At 41.4% G+C, this 21951-nt stretch overlaps 1 long non-coding RNA gene across 1 annotated transcript; it reads left to right on the plus strand.

The window, feature by feature from the left end:
* Positions 1–1699: 1699 nt before the first annotated feature.
* LOC117053974 lies at positions 1700–9706 on the plus strand. Its single transcript, XR_004427453.1, has 3 exons — positions 1700–2004; positions 6644–6710; positions 7876–9706. It is a non-coding gene; the product is annotated as an uncharacterized LOC117053974 (long non-coding RNA).
* The last annotated feature ends 12245 nt before the right edge of the window (positions 9707–21951 follow it).

The following is a 21951-nucleotide window of genomic DNA, read 5'->3' on the forward strand; positions in this document are numbered from 1 at the left end:
CAGCTTTTTTTGCAAAGGGAAAAGCCCTGTTTTGGGGGGGAATCAGCTCATTTTTGTGCAGCTTTTTTGCAAAGGGGGAAAAGCAAAGAGGAAAAGCAAAGAGGAAAAGCCCCGTTTTAATGGGGTCCAACTCACATTTCTACAGCTTCTTAAGGAAAGGGAGCCGTTTCTACAGTTTCCAGACAGATAATCTAATCAGCCAGTCACATGTCGCTGGGGAAACAACCTCCCTCTGCAGCACATTCAACAATGAAGGCCTGGGCAGGTGGGGACTCTTATCTCTCTCCCTATCTCTTGCTGATCAGCTGCTGTGCGGGGTCCTTTCAACACCGCCTTTTCTCTTTGTAAAATAAAAAAGCATGGTCCTCTTTTGGCTCCTGGGCAATTCGGCTCCAGGGACCACCATTCGCTCCATAAGACGCACAGATATTTCCCCTTACTTTTTAGGAGGGAAAAAGTGTGTCTTATGGAGCGAAAAATACGGTAGTCTGAATGCCTTTCCCAATGCTACATATTGATCTTCATCCAGAATTTGATACTTATTTAAGGAATTTCAGGCAGACATCACAAGGCACTTTACAAAAGATCATTACAACAATAGCTTTGATTTTAAAAATGTTACAACAAAATGGAGAGGACAACTGCTTCTTTAGAAGAAGCTATAACTACTTCTCTCTTCAGGGCAAAATGTTCTGCTGAAACCCCTGTGGTGACAGTTGGACTAGCAGTATGTTTGGTAACATCCAGAAAAAAAGCATCACTGGTATTAGCAGCTTACAAGGTGGGATCTCTTATTGAGGCCCAAAGGCTGGTAAGGGCTCACCAAACTGGAAAAAACTGTCATCCCCATTTCACATGGGGCACCCAATAAGATTTTCTCCAGTTTCCCAACCCAGAGCTCATGCTTGTACAACACTGCTACATTACAACACTCCTGACTTCAGTAAGGGAGGAAGAGATAGAAATTCCCTGCATTCTCCAATCCCTTTTCTGTCCAGCATTCTCCATGCCCAACCACATCTTCACTGCTGATTTCCTGTTCTCCATACTTACCTCTCACTCTGTAATGTGAATCATGCCCATAATTTTCTTCAAGGATTATTGCCCTGATTTGTTTGCACTGGTCTTGGTTAAAAATATATACTTACACATAACTAGTTGTGTCAAAACATACACAAGGATGGTCAATAGAATGAATATCAGAATGCATCCCATTGAAAGCAATGTAGCACCAGGTGCAGATCTAATGTGCATTAGTTTATGGGGTGTGGTTCCTGTTCAAGTAAGTGATGCACATGCAGAAGCCTGCTTACAGGTGTCTGGGAAAGCATGGAGTCAAAAGTGGCAACTTGTAAGTGTTGCTGGGGTGGTCATAATATGTGTCTGTTGATGCTCACACATCATTATATTTGCAAACATTTATCCAATTTAAAACTGACTTCCTCAGCTTAGAGCATCTATCTCTCTCCCAGTTCTGCTTGCTTATTCCCTGTACCACGTGCACTGGAGATCTTTCTAGGCTTGTTGCTATGACAACAGCTGATAGTCTGGCTGTGGTGTTTTGATTGGTTGGGGAAGGTCTTGCCTCTTTTGTGAGGGTGAAAGGGAGGGGGCCACCCAAATGGGAGCAAGATGGAAAGAATCCAAAGCCGATCCATTTATGCCAGCAATGTGGGGCGGGGGGGGGGGGGGTGGAGAGCGGGGAAGCAGTCCTCGGCAGCTTCAGATGATGAGGCAGTGTGCTTGACTGTGTGTCATTTACAATTGCATACATGAGCATGCGTACATGCAGGGCAAGCAGCACTTCATTTCTGTCCATGCTATTGACTGCTCTGACACTTTGACGTGCTTGGACTGCATTCCATTGGAGAAGCACTTTGTCCCTTCCTCTGACCCATACATACAGCAGAGAGCAGCATCAGATGAGCGGAAAGCTACTGTTCTGTTCTGGGTAACGACAGATCACAGAGCAGTAGTCTGAATGAAGCATGTATGTGGATCGAGGTAGGTGATGCACCGTGCCCCGGTATTGTACATGCATGACTTCTTGTGTTTAGGGATCTCCTTTGAATTATGTCTATTTGTAATACATCTTCATTTATTTGGACACTGTGATGAAAAACAGAGCCATGGAAATTGAGGTATGGAAGGGAGCACATGGGTCATTTGTTCTAACCAAGCCCATAGAAGAAAATCCTTTCCTAAAGAAGAGAAGAAGAAGCTAGGCTTTTCTTTAAAATCTTCAGTGATGGAGAGGCATGACATGTTCTGTGATAGAGACTGGATGAGAGGAGGATATAGATGCATACCATGGGGCTTAAATTTATTTATTTTATCTAGAAAAAAGTATAGACCACTTAATCATAAAGCTCTATAAGTGGTGTAAATAAGAATAATATAAAAAACCACAGTGCATAAATATGAGTGTGAATAGTATTCTACAATGCTGAGCTAATGATGATTTTATATAAAGTCTGTGTATCTTAGGCTGTGCTGTCCTTATTCTTTTGCAGAAGTGCAGTGATTTTAGGCAGGTGAAGTTTTACTTTCAGTTCCTGATACCATTTTAAAAACATTTAATTTCATAAACTAGCATAAACAGAATCTCAAAGCAGACATATGCAGACTCCAAATATCACATATGGAAAAAAAATAAGGTGTGTGGATTTTTAAAGGAATAACCCTATTTGGGGTCAATAAAGTCCCAGTTCTACTGGGTATTGTTGATTTTTAATCTATGTGGCTGCAGTCTAAGCACACTAAGGAGTAAGTCCCATTTACATCTGTGAGACTTCTGAGCAGAAGTGATTAGGCTTGTGGCAGTAAAATAGATGGATAAAAAAGGTGCATAGGATCTTTGTCTATCAAAGTTAATGCAACATTTACGAGCATCTGAGGATTCACTGGATATTTATTTATTAAAATTACTCATCATATGACTGGCTATTATATTCCAGTCTGGTATGAGGTGTCAATGGCACCTGTTTCTTCCCTTTGCTTGAATCTCTCTCAGTAGCTGCACTTTAAGGATGTCTTTTAAGGATTGTGAGACTCACCATATGAAACCAAGGCCTATTCTTGCTAGTTTGGTTGAGCTGGCATGGGTTGGGTTAATTTCTAGTTGAGGCTGACATATTTTTGTCTGGAAACTGGTAGGGGAAAGAGCTCCTACATTTTTCTTTTTGACCTGTTAAGTTGTTTGATGTGGTAGACCTTTGGATCCTACTAGATAGTTTCGTTAGCTATGGGAAAGCTGTGGGTTGGTTCTGTTCTTTCCTTTTTGTGCCTAGCTGTAGAGTAAATTCAGGGGATATCTGTTCCACACCATGGGAACTGATCCGTGTTCCACCAGAACTGTTTAACGTTTGTGAAACCAAAGACTACAAATGTGGCACCATTGTCATTAAGCTGAAGTTTCCTCCCAGATCTATCTATGTTGTTTAAGTATGCAAGAACAACTAGCATTAACAGCTGCATCTGGTATCCTGGCTTTGTCACTTCTCAATAATTGAGAACCTGCCATTTGTCATTTATGTGTTTGTGACCTCTGTCATTTAATTTCTGTGTGCCCTTTTTGCAGACTCCTTCCTTGGACTATTTTACTCATTTTTGCTGTAGTAATAAGGGGTAGGGAAAACAAGTTCTAGTCATGTGGCATCTCTTCCCTTCTCACCTCTGTTCATTCAAGATCCATCAGCAAAAGTCACCCAGAAGTTTCTTGCTGCCATTTGCTTTATGGAGTACACAGTTTTATATAACATTATATATATTTTAAATATCTGCCAGTGTTTTGCCTAATGGATTTGGCCTCTGTACAATTATGGCAATATGTTGCCAGAGTATATGAAACAGGGCACTTTTGTGCCTGCTTTAAATTAAAAAATCTGCTGCTGTGATCAGCTCTAAATGAAATTGGGGCATTACTTCTAAAATCTAAATGAGAGAGAGAAGTGCCCTCCCAAATGAGAATATGCTTGTAACCAGAGGTGTAGGAAGGGGGGTGCGGACCGCCCTGTGTGTCATCGCTGAGGGGGGTGACATTTGGCACTCTGCTTGCCTGCGACTCCCAAGCCTGCCCTGAGCCATTGATGTGGGGAGGGGGGTGACAAAAATAATTTGCACCAGGTACCACCTGACCTTGCTACGCCTCTGCTTGTAACTTCCTAGTTCTTATACCAAGGATCAATGCCCATGCTGCACCCCAAATTGCTGGATGCTCTTTTTGCATACTGCATATTCATGAAACGATGAGCTGAAAGTTATCCTGTGAAGTTATCCAGAAAGATTTGCCCCTAAAAATCACTGAAATATCTTCACAGGCATTTACCGATACACCCTTAAGACCCCAGGGACAGAGCTGTTCTTTGAAGAGTGACTCCTAATAACTCTAGCAGTTTATATTAACCAAATCCTGAAGTTCCAAAATATAGTCCAAATAGGGGCAGTGGATTGTTGAAACCAGAAAATAGGGACTATCTCTGGCAAAAAGGGACAGTTGGGGTGTATGTGTAGTTCTGAAATTCTCCCACTGAGTCCTGTGGGACTAAATAAATGGACTGCAAGTATCTGAAATGTAGTTGAGAAGGTGGAAAGTTTCCTCCTTACTGGGATCGGGTTCTAATTGCCTCTCCAGTCATGAACCTGAGCTCAAACTTTTACTTCCTACCTTAATGGGAGCAGTGTTGCAGTACACCATCCCTGATGCAGAGTAGCTTAGCCTTCCACACCAAGGATCCCACAAGGAGAAGGACAGTAAAGCAGAATGCTTTTGATGCTTCTCCACATTTCAGACATCATATTTGAGAAGGGGAGACACTGTAAAGCAGTGCCTCCCCTCCCCTCTGCTGCAACTTCTGCTTGGGGGGGGGCAGAGAAGGGTCCTTGGAGCATATTCTGTTTTAGAGGTCAGGACCAGATTTGGAAGTATAGGTCTGGTCTCATCCTTGGCTCTCTCTGATGCTGCTGTGGTGGCTGGGGAGTGGCTGAATGGGGTTGAATAGGTAGGAGAGAGCAGTGGTGGAAAGTACTGAAATGCTCCTTCCTTCATCCATCAAATTTGAAGCGTTGTTGGTTAGTTATTGTTTAATCTAGCAGCATCATATTGGTTCACGGAGTAACCAAAAAGCAGGGGAAGAGGATTCACACAGTTTGCATTTGGACAGTTAGAGAAACAAAAAAGGGAGGAACAGAAAGATGCAAGGACAACACAGAGTCGGAGGAGAGGACAAGGAATGATTGCGAGGAAATGTAGTTATATATATTTTAAACATTTTGTTTCAGCTAGGGATGAAGACGGCAGAGTGGTTAAGATAATAAAGAACCAAATTATGTGAGATAAAATGGGAAGGAATCAGTGGATTCACAAAATATGTCATTGCTATAGTCAATAATAGAAGCAAAGAATGATTGAATAATGAATTAAGGCCACCTGCAGACAGAGGATTTTTGAGTGCCATACAGGACTGTGTGTCTTCTCATGCAGATCACTGCAAGTCCAGATGACAGGCTGGGATCTAACAGGGTCAGCAGTGGCTGCACAGTTGAAAATAATGACTGTAGCGCAACTATCCCACCCTACTTGGTACATCTTCTGTACTTCAGGTTCACCGGTATAGTGCTAACTTGTCAGTGGTGGCAGAAGCTGCCAACTGGATGCAGCCTGAGTGAAAAAAGGAAAGAAGCTGAAAAAAGCAGGAAATGGAGCTCATCTATATTGAATGGCTAGCTGGTCTAGGAAGTGTAAAAGTAGTGGAATATAAAGTTGAGGAAAATGTGTTATCAGTTGAGGTATGGCTGGGATAAAAGGGGGAGTGAAGTCAACAGTCTGGGACCAGTTAGTACCATTTGAAGGTGCCTTTGCCATCCAATCAACAACATAAGCCTTGTTATCTAGCTTCCCTGCTGTGTGCAAAATGATGTGTGGGAACATGAGGCAAGGCTTTGTTGTAGGGGCTAGTTTTAGCTCTCAGTAGGGATCTGCTTCAGGTTATTGGTAGCTGCTGCATTGACCAAACTAGACTGAGTTCTGGATGAGGCAGATCAAGGTCAGAGGGGCCAGAGGCTCCAGAGGAAGTCATGGTTAGGTTGTAGGTTGAGTGGCAAAGGCACCAGGAATATGCACTGCTACTCATAGCAACACATAGATGAGTGTTAAGGAGCAAGGAGAGAGCAAGAGTTGGCCTGTGGGATCAGCTGACACTCAGGTAGGCCGGTACTTCAACCTTGAGGTAAAGCCGAATCTGCCAGGTTTACAGAGGAGACAGAACACAGTGGAGCAGAAGGGTAGGTTCTAGGTCCTGACACTAAATTCCTAAAGATACCAACTTGACTACTTCATAGCTTGCTTCTTGACAAGCGCCAAATATGTTACTTTGTAAACAGACATTTGGACTGGAGTAGTGTAATAGAAGTTTTATTAACTGATTGCACCCTTGTTGTCGTTGTCACCTACCGGTATTTGTTGTTTTATACTATACTGTTTGTGTTTTTATTATTAGGTTATCATTGTTTCTATCTGGATGTTAGCTGCCTCGGATAAAATATTTTAATTTTAAATAATCCAAATACTGCCAAAAGATAAAGGAAATAGGTGCATATTGGCTTGCTTTATTATGATTAGTTATTCCTCCATTTTCTCTCTCAGGGGTATAGCAACTTTACAAAGCACTTCTTAACAAGCAATCTGAGAGAGGAAAAATCAGTTGCTCAAGGTAAGCTATTGTGTGGATTTAGTAGACTTGCATTATTCTTTAGAATCATAGTATAATTATACTGCATTACAAGAGACAATATATTAAGAGAGGCATGGATTAAAGGAGAAAAAAGTGGGGTATCAAAAGTTATGAAAAGTATTTTTTCCCTTTTCTTTTCTTATTCTTCTTCCTTCTTTCCCCCCTTTTTATATTCCTCTCTCTTCCCTTTTTCTCTCTTATCTTTATTCTTCTTTTTTTCTTTCTTTTCTGGCTTTTATTGTGGAAAATATGTATATAAGTTTGTCTGCAGTGTTATGTATTGTTTTCTTTTATTTTCTTTTTTCTTTGAAATAAATAAATAAATTTAAAAAACAAAAAATGAAAGTTGCAATCAGCCTAGTGGGATAGTTGGGGCTAGAGAGCACATTAGTAATTTTGAGAAAGTAAGTACAATGGGTACCAGTCACATAAGAGCTGCTGTGGGGCCATTGTTGTTGTTGTTGTTGTTGTTTAGTCGTTCAGTCGTGTCCGACTCTTCGTGACCCCATGGACCAAAGCAAGCCAGGCACTCCTGTCTTCCACTGCTTCCCGCAGTTTGGTCAGACTCATGTTGGTAGCTTCGAGAACACTGTCCAACCATCTCGTCCTCTGTCGTCCCCTTCTCCTTGTGCCCTCCATCTTTCCCAACATCAGGGTCTTTTCCAGGGAGTCTGTGGGGCCATAGCATAATACAAAATGGCTGCCACATCCAAAAGAGAGAGAGAGAAGACAGGCTCATAAAATTGTGTGGGCATGCTCCTTATCATTCTTCCATCCATGGAAGAAAGGCACCTTACATCAGCCACTGCTGCACTTGCTCACAGAGTGCACCTCTCCAGAACAGAAGGGAATGTGGGAGTTTAACCCTAGGATCTAATGAAATGTGGGCATGTCTAAGGGTTCGTGTCCACTGTAAGAAAGGCTGAACCAATGCAAACAGGAACTGAACAAGGAGGGCAAACCATCTCATGCACTGCGGATTTTTGAGGAAATATTTACTGAGACCTTCTGTGGGTATCATAGGAAATACGCTGGCACCGATGGCTGCTGCGCTAGTGTCTATATAAATATATATATGTTTGATAGTGATTTTGATACTCATCAACCAATACCAACTGCATATGTTTACCTTTCCTTTTTCTAGCAATCATGCCTCATTTCTTGGATTGGTTTGTGCCAATGTATCTGATGATCTCCATCCTTATCTTGGTGGGCTTTGGAGCTTGCATATACTACTTTGAGCCAGGACTTCAGGAAGCGCACAAGTGGCGGACACAAAGGCCAATCATGGAACGAGACCTTCGGAAAACACTGATGATACGAGACAACCTTGCATTTGGGGTGCCTGAAGTCTAGTATTCTTCTTGCATAGATGTGTTGGAAGTATCTAGAAGAAAGCCATCCCCCCTGAAGTTACAAATTAATGTGCACACTCTGGTTTGCTTAGCACTTCTGCAAGTGATGTGGTCAAACCACTCCTTGCTTGGGGCTCTGATAATGAAGCGTTCCTTTTTGCTATTTAGACAAGGCCTGTAGACTCATATCAACTTAGACCTTCTGGTTTTTGAACTTGATCATCACTCCATCACTTGATATTTTTTATCCTCCATATATAAAGAGCGTTTGTTACCTTGCTAGGAGTGGTCACACCTGTACGTGAGCTTTAGACCTCTTAAGTATAAGAAAGCAATATTTCTGCATGACCTGTGTATTTTGGTCGAGTGCCTCCTGGACAAGTGCCCATCTCACAAACCTCACAACAGACACCATTTCATTACTTTATTTAGAGTCTCTTGGGTGAGGCAAAAACCCCAAATTGATTGCACAGACTGAATTCTATTCTCATTCCCAACACTAAGCTCAGCTATGCAGTAGGACACATTACTAGCCAAGTTGTATATATTTTGATTTCAGATCGTTTCACCGCACACAAGCGCCTGTCTGGCTCTGAACTCACTCACTCAGATTTCACTTTTAAAAGTCTGTGCAGATTAATTACCGTTAAAGAATTGCTTTTACTTCTCCATGATTAGGGAATTTGTTTCTAGATGTCGGGTTGTCTGCACTTCTCTATACTTAGAGGATCCAGAATGCTGTCATGTGAAAAGCTGTATTTCACAATCCTCTGCTGCTGCAATCTTTTAAAGTGGTCTGATCAGGAGTCCCCTGTTTAGCACTGTACTTTCTAGATTGTCAACCAGATTGAAAACTGTGAAACACCATCACACAACCTACCTTTCTGCATCCACACCAAAAGCCACTGAGCTAGAGGCTGTGACACTGCAGTTCTAATTTCTATACGTTGCTTCTGGAGCTCCGTTGTGTGTGGTTATGCAGTAGATATGCTCTCTATCCACACAGTGTTTGCACTTTGATCCACACTTCCTTTAGGGATATGTTACCAAAGTACTGTATGAAAACATTAATGCATGTGAAAATAGGCAGGAACCTCTGCTAATCTAATAGTGTGCAGATTGCATACTGATAATATTGGCAGAATATAGGGCCTATGACATGATGGGTATTCTCATAGCTGGTTTTACTGTGCCCATATTATCTCTCACCTTCATTTCAGGGCATCAGTTCTGACTGTAGAGTAGGATTCATTCCCTTGTTGGCAGAGTATGTCATGCTGTGTTAATACACCTGTTCCACTGTGAAGTACTAGTCTTGTGGACATCAGTTTCACCAGTATATATTTCATGTTAGGGACATGTGCCTTTGCTTCTCTACCGTACTCATGTGTGTACATTCCATGTTAAGGTAGCACATACTGTTAATATCTACATCATCCCCCAATTACAGAGACATGTCTATACATTGGATGCCTCATTGGAATGCATTCACTCCCACACCATAGTTTCGTAGAGCATAGTTCTTCTCTACATTCCATACTTTCCTCGCCTCGCCTGTCAAGTGCTGCCTTCTCATACACTTGGATACATTCCGTTGCTTCCATGATCTCATTCAGTGCCATAGACAACTGCACAGTATAGCAGGAACTTGGAATCTTGCTGGAAAGATGCTCACTCCTTCATTGGATTTCCTCCCCAGTCTGCTCACAATGAAACCACACAGCCAGCTGGGGATTGCTCTTACTTGAAAATGTGTGGCATGCTTTGTCAGCAGCTGCTGAATTTGAGCATAGCACATTGCATAAGGTGGTATGTGATTTATTGTGAGTGGCTGCCTGAGGACACTTCTAGTGTGAGTGAGGGTAGTTTCTAGCACAAGGTGGGGGTAAGTGTTTTGGTACGGCTGTGTGGAGCTAGTCTCAAAGCAGGTGTAAAAACCACACTAGGTCTCATTACCTGCATCAAAAATGTCAACAGAACTTGTGTTGCTTCAAATATACAGAACAGGGTGAGATTCCTGCATTGCAAGGGGTTGGACTAGAAGACCCTTGGGGTCCCTTCCAACTCTATGATTCTGTGAGGATGAGACACCATTTCCTAGGTGCCCAAAACAGCAGAGCAGCTTTCTGGTGTGGGGTCATGTGTGTTTAGAACATGGATCTTGGCTAAGTATATGCCATTTTAAGCATTCTAATGTATTAAATTGGCTGCCCCTCTCCAGGGATCCTTGCACACAGCAATAAACTGCATCTGGGCCAGTCTTTCCATTGGGCAGAGTGAGTTGGTTGCCTGAGAAAGCAACTTTTGGGTGCCCTACCAGGGTGGCAAATTGCTTGTTTATATTGTGTCTGTATGTGTTGAGTTTGTAAGGCACCCAAATGTCTTGGCCAGCTGTGAGCAGCATGCTCCAGTGTGCAAAGATCAGATGGCACAGACAGAGCTAATCATCCATTTAACTAGTGGTGATGCACATTATCCTGATCCAACATGTAACATGCGTCTGTGTAAGGGCTACAGATTATTTTTAACCCTGCACAGTCAACCCCTCCTTGGAGTCCTCCATGGACCAATGCAGAAAGGGACCTGCACACACAAATCTACTTCTGTGTGCACAGATTGCCTTTGCTGGATTGGAGCAATTATATTTTTGTTTGAGGGCATGAGACTAGGAAAAAGGCAGCACCATAACTTTCCCAAGTTGTTCTGCTCTAAATGGGCACTTTCCTGTATCCATGACCCATATTTGTTGCTATTTCTACTATAGCCATAGTCTCTGAGTTTCACTTGGAGACCTGTTTTCTGAGCCTTGATTTCATTTGTGAAGACTAGGCTACAAGTACAAATGAATGGACCCCAGGCTGAGCAACGGGGGGTAGCAATAAGTATCCTATCTGGGGCCAGGAGTTTTAAAGACATTGTGGACAGGCTAATTCATTGACTGCTAATACATAGGGGGTGGAGGGTTCTGTGGGACTCATCATGACACACTTTTTTGAACTTAGCCACATAATATTTGTCCTTCCCAAGTTTCTTTTCTCAGGGTTGCATCACATGATAAGGAGAAAAAGAGATGCGTCTTCAGTGAATCAGCCACATGACTTTGCCTGCTGCAAATATGCTTTTCATATTATGTCAAGTATCTCTCAGTGTAAGATAATCTCCGTTAGGAAGTGACTCTGTGACCACACAAGCTTTTTGTAGGTATATTGATTTCAATGGAACTGCAGAATGCGAGTGCAAATAGTCGTTGAGTAATACCCTTGATATTGAGAAGCACTGTAAGGAAACAAATTTTTCTCTTTTCTGTTCAAAATTAAAATTACTGGACACATGAACCTGGGTATATAATTTATATCCTTGCCATTCAGAATTGGTTGGGAGTGAGACCAGCTACCCAGGTTCATGTATCCAGTAATTTTAATTTTGAACAGAAAAGATAAAAATTAACTCCAGCCACGGAGACTGATCAATCATCTTATGGTGTATCCAGTCCAAACTGATTCACATTGAGTGCTATTGATTAAGAGCTCAGTGGAAGTTTCTCACACTTTTCTGTTCTTATCCTTGAGGACATTTGAGGAACTGCATTTGTTACCAGCATGAAATCCACAGTATGTTTTCTGTTTCACGAGCATAAAACATTTTCGAAAAGCCAACTATATAAACAAAAACAAGTCACTGAGTTTTGTGCCAAAATCTGGGAGTTAGGGTAAAACCTGGGAGTTAGGGTTAGAATTATCCCACCTAACTTAGATGGAAGGGGCATCAGCCTATATTTGTGCTTGACTTTGATTAAATAGTAACCACATAAATTGTGTTCTTCGGTGACAACCAATAATTATTCAAAAAGGGAAAAATCAGAATTAGAAGGACCAATGGCCTGTCTACATTCTGTGTGAAGCCCTGGCCTCTTCTCTTGTTTTGTACTGTTTTGTGTGCCAAGTCTTCAATGGTCTTATCTATCCAATTCTGTATCTTACTCCATAGGGCTAACTACCTGCAAATGAACAAGAAGTAAAAAAAATATTTTTGTTTGTAATGTCTGTTTTGATTATGGAGCAATCTCATAAGAGAACTGCGGTGGTTTTGGGATTTGTTGAGAGTTTGTCACTTTTTGTGCTGTTCCTAAACCTACCAGTTTGCCTGTGAAATCTTCAGAATGTAATTGTTATGATAATCTCATGTGCGAATGTTCTGCTTCAGTGGTGGATTTTTAAGCCCATGTGATCTTTTCTTGCATCATGTGCTTTACATGATTGGGCTTTGGTGAGACAGTATGTATTTTCCATTATTGGAACCAACATTTCAGCAGGGTTTGAATCTGATTAATTATAATTAAATATCAAATTTCAATCTGCTCAGAATTTAGAAATGTTAAACTGTTGTTTCTATTTGTAACTCTTTGAGGTGAGAAAGCTGAACTAAAGAAGGTTGAAAAGTTACTCAGTGCTTTGGAACGTTCAGTTTACCTAGTTTTGAAGTTCAAAGTCTAATCCTAGTCAAAGACTAATCCTAAACAGACTCATTAAGAAGTCTCATTGAAAACAGTAGGAACTAATTTTCTGAGCAAACATGCATAGAATTTCTCTGACATTTGGAGCAATTTCAAATGTGTTAAATACCGGTAATTTAACTGGACGTTTGTTTATTTTTAGATTTCAGATTTGTTCTGGTTCTTACTATTGTATTAACTTGTAACATTTGGAAATAGAACAGCTTAATGGTTCAGAAATCAAAACACACATGAGAATTGTGTTTGAAAAACAACATGGAGTTTGGAAACTTGAGTCATAAATTGTTGTGCCTTGGATTATCATGGCTATTTTGGACATTTCTCCTAATCCACAGCCACCAATTAGTGCGCAGAAGGTGGTTTCCTCTCTGTGGAAGTAGGTAAACCTGCAAGTTTCCCATGGAACATGGACAGCTATGGGGAGCACCCAGTTGTCATGTCACCTGCCACAACTAGATACTGAGAGAGACTTCTCAGGAGCTCCTCACAATAAATACTTGTTTTGTGGGATGTGTGTGGAGTGCTCAGTCTGAATCTGGGATTCCTTATGCCTAGCAACTGTCCCCCCTGAGAACTAATAGAAGCTATAAGAGGCATGTATGGTAACTCTCCAGACATGATTGCTCTGTGAAGATCGATGAAACTACATGTCTTCTGCTGTACACATTAATTCTCTGCATTGGGGCTGTTCGGTTTTGTTGTCAACCTATGTAGGTAAATTTATTGTGTGAATTGAAAGCACAAAGCAGACTCTCCAGCAGGTTTAGGAAATTTAAAACTGCAGTAATGCCTCTGAAGTATATACTGAAGTTATTAAGAGATCCTACTACACTGATCCTGATACAGAGAACCGCAAGCAAAATAGAAGGCTGCAGAGCCAACTACATTGCTTGTAATGCTTATAAGGTAAATGGAGTTTCCCCACTGTGCAATTTTTTTTCACAGCTCCAGTTCTGCTCCATGATGAATCAGGAGCAGGGAAAAGGAGGAATGCCCAGACTGAAGTTAAGTATACATTGCAGGGAGTATACTTAATACGGGCAGGGGGTGAATAAGCTGTGACCTTGGTTTCCACTACAAACACCTATTTCTCCCCCACCCCAATTTTTTCTTCCATTGACAGATAGCTTCCTGTGAATTTAACTCATTTGCTTTGGAGCTAAGGGAAAAACAAAAAGTAACCTCACCCCTGTCTGATGTTGTGCAAAGTATATTCTCAGCTTGAGTTTTGCACTGTTTGGTCATAGATGCTCCTGGTGAAATGCAATTTCATGTTAATTGTCATATAGTACTGTATTATGAAAAAAGTTTGAAATTCTAATAAACTATGTGGAGTCAATCAAACGCATTGATGCATGTTCTGTATGTTAATGTTTTTAACAAGCAGTCTACACAACTGCAGTGGGGCTTAGGGTTTTGTTTTGTTTGGTACACAGAACAAGTGATACAAATTGGCTGAAACCAGTTTGCTACTAGCACAATTGTGTCATCAGTTGCTTACCACAAGCCGCACCTTCTGGAGCACATAGTAGCCAGGGTGATATTCTTCAAGAAACTGCCTCAGGCCCAGTCCTGATCAGGAGTAAATCCCACATTGGATCCTGTAACTGCTTTGTTTTTCTTTCTTCAAAATACAAGTGATTATTGTAATGTGGTTTGGCCCTGTGCAGATTTTTCTCTCACAACTGGCCTATTGTTTTGCAAGTGCTTAGTCCACCAGGGTGTGCAGCTTTTTGAAGAAATGGAAGTGCTATATAAAACAAAATGGTGACATGACCATATCTGTACTCGTTCATACATTTTAAGATTCCGTGAAAGGACAATGGGTTGCTTATTTCTGATTGACTGTGAATTCTCATCTTTAGTAGGCCTACCCTGCAAACCCACTTGTGAAATGAAGATACACATTTCCAGTTGTTTTTTTTAAATTACCGGAAGGAAATGAAATTACTAATATCTTGTCTCAGTTCCCAAATGGTGAATTTTGGATACTCTGTGTTTGTTCTGCTCAGGACTGCCCCAAGGCTCATTTTGCTGGCTGAGGCAAAGGACAAGATGGCACCCCCTCCAGTTCCATGTCCGAAAGCTGATCAGGTTGGCAACTGAATCTTCCAATATTGGTGGTTATGGGTCTTTCACTGCACTTGAAGGCAGTATAGGGCAAACCACGCGGCACACACAACTATATTCTTCCAACAACTGGCTGCTGCTTTTTTGCCACACACACACCTAACCAGTTGCTGCCTGAGGCAGCTGCTTCACTTGGATAGCTATGCTATTGCTACTAAAGTAGAATGGAGCACAGATCTTAAGATGTCTTAGTTTCTTAAAAGTGGGTTTTAGGCACTTTACATGAAAGAGCCACCTAGCAATATGTTTGTGTACCTATCCTGTAATGAATCCAAATAAGAACTCTGGCCTAAAGTTTTAACCAAAAAGCATACGTTTACTCGTAAGTAATTCCAAATGTAATATCAATTCTGTAAAGAATTACAGTCTTAAACATCTTCTAGAGATAGATGTCGAGGCTTCTCAAATACGTGTCAGATGCCTTCTTCAGCTTGTTCCTTTTAGGAATCAAAGAAACAGACACCATATATATTTTTCATATACTTCTATCATAAAAAACAAGCTGAAGAAGGCATCCATGCCGAAACGGGGCCCTGTCCTGGTCTCCCTGGTTTACATCTGACACGTATTTGAGAAGCCTCGACATCTATCTCTAGAAGACTTCAAGGAAAATTTCCATATGAAACTATTTTATGTTTAAGACTGTAATTCTTTACAGAATTGATATTACATTTGGAATTACTTACGAGTAAACGTATGTTTTTTGGTTAAAACTTTAGGCCAGAGTTCTTATTTGGATTCATTACAGTGTATTTGGCAATAAGAACTCCAATTTCTTTTGTGTACCTATCCCAGCATTTCCATGCACACATTAGGGATTTTCAGACTTCCTTTTCTGACTATAAGCTCTTTGCTCTATGATGGAGGTTGCTCTATGGGACCCCATGACTTTTTGAAGTGAGATGTTGCAGTGGGAATTGGACTTCAGAGGTCACAATACACCCCTGGAAGTTGGACCGGCAGGTATTTGAGTCCATTCCCTAATGAATACTGAAAATCTGAACACTATGGAAGCAAGTTGTGACCACAAAAACATAGATAATTATAACACTTGCAAAAATGTGTTTTCCATTGTACAAAATATGCATTTTTCAAATTTACATTAAAATTTTTTGACAGGGCATGGTCCCAAGAAGAGGTGTTTTGTGAACATACCAAAACCTCCTTCCTTACTTTACTTGTTTACATTAACTAATATTCCACTGTCAAATTTGGGAAGGTATGCAATCTGTTCAGTGTTATTGTTCAAAAACCCTTTGAACATCACTCCTGATGCTTCTACCAAGTCTGAAAGATACTTTGTGCTGCATGGTGCAACCAAAATAAGGCCTGGAAACGATGCCTTCTGAGGAACAGCTTAGGGAGCTGGGTATGTTTAGCCTGGAGAAGAGAAGGTTAAGGGGTGATCTGATAGCCATGTTCAAATATATAAAAGGATGTCATATAGAGGAGGGTGAAAGGTTGTTTTCTGCTGCTCCAGAGAAGCGGACACGGGGCAATGGATTCAAACTACAAGAAAGAAGATTCCACCTAAACATTAGGAAGAACTTCCTGACAGTGAGAGCTGTTCGGCAGTGGAATTTGCTACCAAGGAGTGTGGTGGAGTCTCCTTCTTTGGAGGTCTTTAAGCAGAGGCTTGACAGCCATCTGTCAGGAATGCTTTGATGGTGTTTCCTGCTTGGCAGGGGGTTGGACTGGATGGCCCTTGTGGTCTCTTCCAACTCTATGATTCTATGATTCTATGAATTCCAGTCTTGCCATCTCATTACAGTACTGCAGTTAGCATCTTGATAGCCTGGTAGACCTTTAAATAGCACAGCTGTGGAAATATCACCTATAATTAAGAAATGTATGCATCATTGGTTTACACCATTTATGTAGACTTGTCTGGGGATGACAGGGTTAGTGTGGCAAGAATGTGGGAGGGTCAAAGGTCTGGTATGGAAATAATGTTAGGATTCCAGGCCCTTCAAGCTTTCCACAAAAAGCTTATTGTTCTGCCCCCTCCAACTTTTATGCTTCATAAACAAACACTAGATGGAGATGGCAGTGGGCATGGTGATGACTGGGTAGATATGTTCTTTCCATGTATGACTTTAAGTAGGTCACGGGTGCTGTAATGATTCAAGAAACTCAAATGATGCAAAATGGTGAAAATTAAACCACTATGAGGTGGAATGTGAAGTGAGAAGCCAAGCCAAAGAGGTCCAGAAAGGTGCTGTAGAACTATGTTTAAGAAGACTTTCACATGCATTTATAAGGTTGCTGCACTGCATCACTATGGTCAGAGGCAGTAGCAACAGGAAGTATTGAAGAGGAACTTCCTCTTGAGGGGAATTTACTGCTCCTGTTGCTCTTCTAGTGCAATTGTAACCCTGCCTCCTTTGGTGGCCTTGCCCTTCCTTCTAGACCAGAAGTAACTGAACAGGGATCAATGACTGAATAACTATATCTACATACAGACTCCAGCATAAGAGCATTCATGTTCTGTTAACCCACTGGCCTATCAAGATTGTTTGGGGCTGTTAAAATAAAAAAAGAAATGGGAATCTGAGAGAAATCAACTTTGACAGGTTTGTCCAACCCTACGTCTCATAGATCTGCGTGGTTTTTTTTCACAGTTCCAAACTTCTAGGGTTGTGGGGGGGTTGTGGGGAGGGGAAGAAGGATGCCTTTTAAGAAGTTTATACTTCCATAGGTGAGAGATCCAAGTTCCAGGTATAATAATAATAATAATAATAATAATAATAATAATAATAATAATAATAATTTATTTGTACCCCGCCCATCTGGCTGGGTCTCCCCAGCCACTCTGGGCAGCTTCCACCAAACATTAAAATACATTTAAAATATCACAGTTTAAAAACTTCCCTAAACAGGGCTGCCTTCAGGTAAAACTGATTCTATTATATGTTCAATTTGCCATATTTCAACATAAAGTTGCTTCATATACCGGTAGTCAATAGGAAGCATATTTTGGGTGATGATCTCTTGTCAACACGGCTTATCAGCTCTGTCCGGGGTACTGAAAAACCTGCCTCTGACTGCCCTTGTTTTGCTTGTTAGCTGCCTATCCTTTCTCTCTGCCCCAGAACATTTGTCTGGACCTACTATACATCATCCTGACCTGTCAATGGACTCCTCATTGCCAGAACTGGATATCTTCCTCGGCAAACCTGCCGAGCTGCATTCCATTGGAATTCTTACTTGCTTGCACAGAAACAAAGGTTAAATTTCAAAGAGCAACACTGGTGCGTTTAAAGTGTTGTTTGCACTTTCTGATGAATTGTGAGCTGCTGCAACACACCACTTGGCTAATCATACCCCACTTTCTCACCTCCAGTGGAGATACTCTTAACTGCTAAATGGATATAAAAATAAAAAAATGACAAAAATAATAAAGAACAATAATCTGATAATTAAAAGCAATTAGGTCAGGGGTTGCCATCTTTTAGGACTTATGGGCTCCTTTACAAGCTGGAGAAAATGCATGGTCACCCAGCATACAGTGGTACCTTGGGTTAAGAACTTAATTCGTTCTGGAGGTCTGTTCTTAACCTGAAACTGTTCTTTAGCTAATGGGGGCTCCCGCTGCCACCGCACAATTTCTGTTCTCACCCTGAAGCAAAGTTCTTAACCCAGTCTGTAATCTGAAGCATCTGTAACCTGAAGCGTCTGTAACCCGAGGTTCCACTGTACAGCACTGCCTATTCTTTCTGTTGGATGTACTGTAGAGTGCTTATTTCAAGCCCACTTTCAATAGGGGGTAGGGGTGGAACTGTGGGCACCACAGAACACACCTGTGGACATGTGTACCTGCATGTACTGGAATCAGGACTTCCGAACTAGATCAAGAAAAACACATCTCAAGACTGAAAATAACATTCAGGCACTAGTGGTGACCTGTCCCCTCAGGGTTGTTTTGAGGATAAAAAAGAAAGTGGAGAGAAATATACATGCCACTCTGAGATCTTTGGAAGGAAGGTAGGAGTGTAAGTTTTAAAAATGACTGCAGAGTTATTGTAATGGTAAGCTTGAATGGAAAGATTCCAAAGGAGAGAAGCCCAAAGTCCTTTGCCGTTTGGTAGAGTGGACGGAGAGGCCTGCGGTTCCACCTCTCTCTCCTCTTCGCTTAGCCTGATGGAATGGCTGCTGCAAATGATAATGATGATTTTATTATTTATATCCCACCCATCTGACTGTTTCCTCAGCCTTTCTGGGCAGCTTCCAACAAATATAAAAACATAATAAAACATCAACCATTAAAAAACTTCCCTATACAGGGTTGCCTTCAGATGTTTCCTAAAGGTTGTATAGTTATTTATCTCATTGACATCTGACAGGAGGGTGTTCCACAGGGTGGCGCCACTACCAAGAAGGCCCTCTGCCTGGTTCCCTTTAACTTCACTTCTGGCAGTGAGGGAACCACCAGAAGGCCCTCGGAGCTAGATTTCAGTTAAGATGACAGTTAAGAGCCTGATGGGGTTAGTTTTTAGCAGATGGCAACAACAGACACCCCAAACCTGGGAAATGCTGGACAAGACGCCTGAATATGGGGGTGTACTCATGATAAGCCAACTGTGACCTTGTCTCCCTTTCCTTTAAGCCTTAGTTGCTGCTGGATTGCAAAGCCTGCAAGGCAAATTTGGGAGAGATTCACTCTCTTGCCTTGTCCATAATGCATGCCAGATCAGCTTGCTCTATATTGTCATTTTTGAAGTGTTACAGAAGATGGATGTTGCATGATGTTTGTAGTTGTTGACATGGTCATGTGCACTGAGACCTTTAGAGTCCACTCGCCCCTGCTTTTTATTTCCTAGTCAGGGCAGTCGATGAGTGCTCTCATTCAGTGCTCCTGCCCACTCCTTCTGGCTTCTGCGTCCAGCTCCAAGTTCTCCCGGACTCTCTCTCCCACTTACTCTCTTGCAGAGGATGGGAAAACACCCAACAGTTCAAGAGAAGGGATAAAGAAAGAGAAGAAACTCACCCCATTCACCATGACGTCCAGGAGGTCTGGAAATGGATGTTCCTTCTGAGGACTGATGTAGTCAAAACATTTCCATAGAATTAACTGTGATCTGTGGGTTGGGGAGCAGCCTGCCTTTGAAAGGTTTGGATTTCTTTTAAGTTCTGGTATAGCAAATGGTTGTTTGTTGTGGACATTCAGCTGCTTCGCACCTACATTGTTCCAGGTAAGCTCCTGGTGTGTTCTTTCAATGTAAGAATCCTCTGGGAAAACAAGAGAAAGATCAGAAAAATCAACAGCTTTTATGAACTGATTGTTCCCTGAAACAGTGCTGGTTGGCAACAGGCAATAGCTTTTAAGAGAGGTGGGAAAGGCATCCTTCCAGTACTAAATAAACATATGTTTCTTTTATCTCATGGTCATAGGGGCTTTGTGGGTGTTTGAGCACTACAACACCCGGTCCACCTTGTTTAATTACCAGAGGGGAAGGTGGGTTGTGAGTGTGCACACACCACAATAATCCTTCCCTTATACAATTCAGTTTTACCTTTCCCAGAGTATTGTCTGCCTCCAGCTGCAGACTTTTTACATACAAATTGGAGCAAGTGGACAGATAATAATGTTAATTTTCTTATATTGTATCTCGTAGCAAGGATTGCAAACATCTTTCTATATCTTAGCAGTTTGTGAAATTATTTAAACAATAACAATATTCTGGAAAGGTGGAGAAATTTATCTCTGTGTGTCATGGGTGGGGAACATTTTGGGGGCTGAAGGCATTGCACTCACGGAAAACTTGAGAGGGAGAGCTAATTCCAGTAGTGGGCAGGGTCAGACCCACAAGAAGCGCCAGACCCACACACTTTCACACACCCTTAACACACCCACACACCATTACAAACAAACACCTCTGTTTCCCATGGAAACAATGGCATATATTTAATTCTTAGTAACAGCAGTTAAGTTTTGCTTTCTATTTTTATAGACTTTAAATACTAATAAAAAGCTTGCTAAACATGGCTTTTTAAAAAAAAATCTGGTTGTGCAAAAGGCAAAAATATGTCAGTAATTCTAGCGTTTATTATATGTCTTAATCGCTTTTTACAAAATGTCACAAAGCAACTTATGAAATACAGTATTAAGAATGTAAATAATGTAAGTGCCCATCTGAACTGCAAAACCCTGCATTACAGCTATTCAAAGCCTCAAACTTGGCACATTGAAAATAGCTTACAGGGAATTGCAAAAGGAATGGAAACTTTATTTGTTTATATACATTATTTTTAAAAAATGTATATGACTGCTCATATTATAATGTAACAGAGTGGTGTAAAGAAAACAAAAGATAAACGTAAAATATACACCATGTGTTGCATCCAACTGAATTCTAAGCAGAGTAGATCAACTGAAATTAATGGACATAAGTTAGCCATGTTCATTAATTTCAATGGGTCTACTCTGGGCAGGACTAGCATTGAACACTGTGCCACAACTAATACTGTTAAAATGACAGTTCAGCACTACAAGTTGATCAGCAGACGATAATTAAAATTTTCATTAAGAAAAGCTTGCGCAAGTAAAGAAGCGCGGTAATATACATGCACCTGAAAGAGAGGATTGTTGGGGCATGCCTTGTCCCTAAACGTATAAAATTCCACATTAAATGGATACAACTCTGAAAGCCTCACTACTGGAGGACGCAGGGTGCGTAGGGAAGGGTCTCAATGCCACCAGGAGGTCCTCTTCTATGAAATGTGGTGGCTGGGCAAGAATCTAAGGAGAGAGGTGGTCTCTCAGGTAGAATAATAGAATAATAGAATTGTAGAGTTAGAAGGGACCCCAGGGGTCATCTAGTCCAACCCCCTGCAATGCATATGCCAGTCTGGGTCACACCCACCCACCCCTCCATTCATGCCATTCATAACTGTGTGAATAGCATTTCCTCTAATTTGGCTCTCACTCCCAGGAAAGTAATGAAGATTCTGTCAAAGGCTTCATAGAAATTTTCAGATTTTTAACTTTTTAAATAACTGGCTTTGCAATAGAACTTAATTTGTTCTGGAGGTCCATTCTTAACCTGAAACTGTTCTTAACCTGAAGCACCACTTTAGCCAATGGGGCCTCCCGCTGCCGCTGCGCCACCAGAGCACGATTTCTGTTCTTATCCTGAAGCAAAGTTCTTAACCTGAAGCGTTATTTCTGGGTTAGCGGAGTCTCTAACCTGAAGCGTATGTAACCTGAGGTGCCACTGTATCA

Source organism: Lacerta agilis, chromosome 10, assembly GCF_009819535.1.
Source record: "Lacerta agilis isolate rLacAgi1 chromosome 10, rLacAgi1.pri, whole genome shotgun sequence".
Lineage (NCBI taxonomy): Eukaryota > Metazoa > Chordata > Lepidosauria > Squamata > Lacertidae > Lacerta > Lacerta agilis.